The sequence below is a fragment of the Pongo pygmaeus genome, chromosome 6 (genome assembly GCF_028885625.2).
Source record: "Pongo pygmaeus isolate AG05252 chromosome 6, NHGRI_mPonPyg2-v2.0_pri, whole genome shotgun sequence".
Classification (NCBI taxonomy): domain Eukaryota; kingdom Metazoa; phylum Chordata; class Mammalia; order Primates; family Hominidae; genus Pongo; species Pongo pygmaeus.
The window spans coordinates 27361996-27366198 of NC_072379.2; positions in this window are offsets into that span (position 1 = coordinate 27361996).

Below are 4203 nucleotides of genomic sequence, written 5' to 3' on the forward strand. Positions count from 1 at the left end.
GACTTGTGTATTCGATGAAGTGTTATTATGCCACTAACTTTAACCTTACCCTACCTTACTCAAGGGTGTGGGGTAAAAGATGGTAACAGTATATTATTTGGTAACATAGTGGGCTTACATCTCTAGTAATCTTTTCCAGTGGCTTAAACTGCAAATACATTAAAGAATATTGTTCTCATAGGTTAAATTTTTATCTCTTTTAAATTTAAATTTAGTTTTCTTAATTTTTGTGGGTACATAGTGTGTGTATATATTTATTGCCATATATGCCATATTTTGATACAGACATACAGTATGTAATAATGACATCAGGGTAAATGAGGTCTTCACCTCTAGCATTTATTCTTTGTATTACAGACAATCCAGTTCTATCTAAAAATGAGGAAAACATTATTTTAATAAGGTGACTAATTTACTAGAAAACTAAAAACCTCAAATATGTGTAAGGCAAATCTATACACTGCTTTGTATTGAATTCATGACTATAAGATCTTATGGCTTATGGTTCATAACCTCCCCAGGCAATTTCTCTGTTTTACTTGCCTGGTACTCATGCTAGACCCATAATTTTTTTGTTTCTTATAATTATTTTGTTTTATAGTTTTTGAAGTATTCAGTATGTGAGCTCATCAGGGACTATAAGAATTATTTTAATAAAATTTAGTGCACACAAAATTTTTAGATGTAATTGCACAATTAGTGTATTTTAGTTAGAACGTTCCATTTTGTTATTTTGCTTGGAAAACCCTATATAAGCCTACTTTTGAGATTTCGCTCTTGTTGCCCAGGATGGAGTGTAATGGCATGATCTTGGCTCACCGCAGCCTCTGCCTCCTGGGTTCAAGTGATTCTCCTGCCTCGGCCTCCCGAGTAGCTGGGATTACAGGCATGTGCCACCATGCCTGTCTAACTTTGTATTATTAGTAGATACAGGGTTTCTCCATGTTGGTCAGGTTGCCTCGAACTCCCGACCTCAGGTGTTTCGCCTGCCTTGGTCTCCCAAAGTGCTGGGATTACAGGTGTGAGCCCTGCACCCGACTGTAAGCCTACTTGTATTTAGTTATTGCTGCTTTCAGATTTTTTTTTTTTTTGAGATGTAGGCTTGTTCTTGTTGCCCAGGCTGGAGTGCAATGGCATGATCTCGGCTCATTGTAACCTCCACCTCCTGGGTTCAAACAATTCTCCTACCTCAGCCTCCTGAGTAGCCGGGATTACAGGTGCCCACCACCACACCCTGCTAATTTTTGTATTTTTAGTAGAGACGGGGTTTTGCCTTGTTGGCCAGGGTGGTTTTGAACTCCTGACCTCCTGATCCACCTGCCTCAGCTTCCCCAAATGCTGGAATTACAGACATGAGCCACTGTGCCCAGCTGCTTTCAGATTTTTTAATTGACATAAGTATGTATTGAGCCAATTTGTTCAGGTATGTACTAGGGAGGCTTCATAAGTCAGGATTTTTTTTTTTTTTTTTTTGAGACAAGAGTCTTGCACTGTTGCCTAGGCTGGAGTGCAGTGGCATGATCTCGGCTCACTGTAACCTCTGCCTCCCAGGTTCAAGTGATTCTCCTGCCTCAGCCTCCCAAGTAGCTGGGATTACAGGCACCCACCACGAAGCCCAGCTAATTTTTTGTATTTTTAGTGGAGATGGGGTTTCACTATGTTGGCCAGGCTGGTCTCAAACTCGACCTTGTGATCTGCCCCGCTTGGCCTCCCAAAGTGGTGGGATTACAGGCGTGAGCCACTGCACCCGGCCAGGATGTTTTTATATATAAGTGCAGCAAACAAACATGACACTGCTTGCTGTATAACAGTACACTCTGTCTTGGCTCACTGCAACCTCTCACCTCCCAGGTGCAAGCAATTCTGTCTCAGCCTCTGGAGTAGCTGGGTGTACAGGCACACACCATTACACCTGGCTAATTTTTTGTATTTTTAGTATAGATGGGGTTTCACCATGTTGGCTAGGGCCTGGTCTTGAACTCCTGATCTTAAGTGATCTGCCCACCTCAGCCTCCAAAAACACTGGGATTACATGCATGAGCCACTGTGCTCAGCCTTCAATGCCATTTTTTATAGATTTAGAAGTAAACTATTTTAAAATTCATATGGAATAATAAAAGAGCCCAAATAGCCACAGCAAGTTTAAACAAAAACAATAATCCTGGAGGTCTCACGTTACCTAACTTCAAATTGTACTGCAAGCTGCAGTAACCAATACAGCATGGTTCTGGTACAAAAATATACATATAGGCCAATGAAACAGAAGAGAGAGCCCAGAAAAAAAAGCTACACTTCTACAGTCAACATATGTGTGACAAAGTCAAACCAAGGGAAATAATCCCCTATCCAATAAATGGTACAGGGGAAAACTGGTTAGTCATATTCAGAAGAAAACTGGACCCCTACCTCTCACCATATAAAGAATATAACTCAAGAGAGATTAAAGGCCAGGCGCAGTGGCTCATGCCTGTAATCCTAGCATTTTGGGAGGCCGAGGCGGTTGGATCACGAGGTCAGGAGATCGAGACCATCCTGGCTAACATGGTGAAACCCCGTGTCTACTTAAAAAAACAAATAGAAAAATTTAGCCGGGCATGGGGGCAGGCGCCTGTAGTCCCAGCTACTTAGGAGGCTGAGACAGGAGAATGGCATGAACCCGGGAGGCAGAGCTTGCAGTGAGCTGAGATAGCACCACTGCACTCCAGCCAGGTCGTCAGAGCAGACTCCATCTCCAAAAAAAAAAATTGTACTTAAATAGTAAGGGGATTTTATGTCCAGAAGTTTAACCAGCGTGACTGCCTAAGAATAAATACTGTAGTACAGGCTATAATAGCAGAATATAGAGTTCAATCCAGTACATTTCCCCCATTAAAGGAGCCTTGCCCAAATACAACTGGTACATAGTCTTTCCTGAGATTTATCTATTGGGGAGCCGCACAGATCACACAAACCAAGGAAGTCAAAGGCAAATCACCAATAAAGGGCTAGAATTGTATGGGTAAGCATGACTTACCCCATTGCTTAGTTCCTCTGGATCTATGGCTGAGTGTCACACCGGCATCCATGGGTGACACCTTTAACAAGTGCTGTGGTTCAGGGGACCAAGGAGGACAAACAGTTTGGGGGACACCCCACTGTCTTCCCCTCCACACTGGGCCATTCCAAAGAAAAGAAAGGAGACTAAAAAGACTTTTTCTCATCTTTCTAGATGGGTAACAGATCATCCTCGACCTTCACTACTCTGGAGTGCATTCTGAAGCATTGGGATGCCTTTAACCCCAAGAGTTTTTTGTTTTTTGTTTTTTTTTTTTTTTTTAAACCAGCTGATTTTCTTTTGTGCAAGGGTTTGGCCTTCTTACCATCTTGAACCAGCCTGGCCCATGGAGGGAAGCCTTGGTTTTAATACCACCTAACAATTAGATCTTTCCTGTAGATGGGAGGGGAAATGGTCCAAGATCCCCTATGTACAGGTGTTCTTTTCCCGGCAAGACAACCTAGACCTTTGCAAACATTGAACAATCAACTCAGCTCTTTTAGCAGTCATATCAGGCAGGCCCAAAAAAGAGATTCCCCAAAACTAGAGAATAAACTTTCAGGGGAATCATCTGAGGCAGCTGTAGAGTGTCTGGCCCCTTCTTGTTCCCCTAATTTTGGGCCCCCTCCAACCATGCCATCAGCTCCTCCAGCTCCACCATTTCCAAAACTCCCCACTACCCCAGCTTCAATTTTATCCTTACAGAAAATGCCCAATTGAGGTGATGCCACAAGGATTCAAGCTGCTTTCACATTGCAGGACCAGGAACTTAGGCAGATAAAGGGAGACTTAGGCCAATTTTCTGATGACCCTGGTAGGTATATTGAAGCTTTCCAAATTTTAACTCAGGTGTATGACCTCATGAAGGGATGTTATGCTGCGCCTAAGCCAAAACCCTAGCCACAGTTGAAAAATAGACAGCTCTGCAGGTAGCAGAGAATTTTGGAGATGAGCAATGTGTCTCCTGTAGTAGTCCAAAAAGAAAAAGAGAAAATAGGAAAGGTGAAGAGTTAGGGGAACCATCATTTCCAATAGTAAGAAAGGCAGTACCTCTTTATAACCCTGATTGGAACTCCAATGACTCCATAGATGAATGGAAAAGAAAACATTTTGTAATGTGCGTATTGGAGGGCCTACAAAGAACTAGGGCCAAACTTCTGAATCACTCT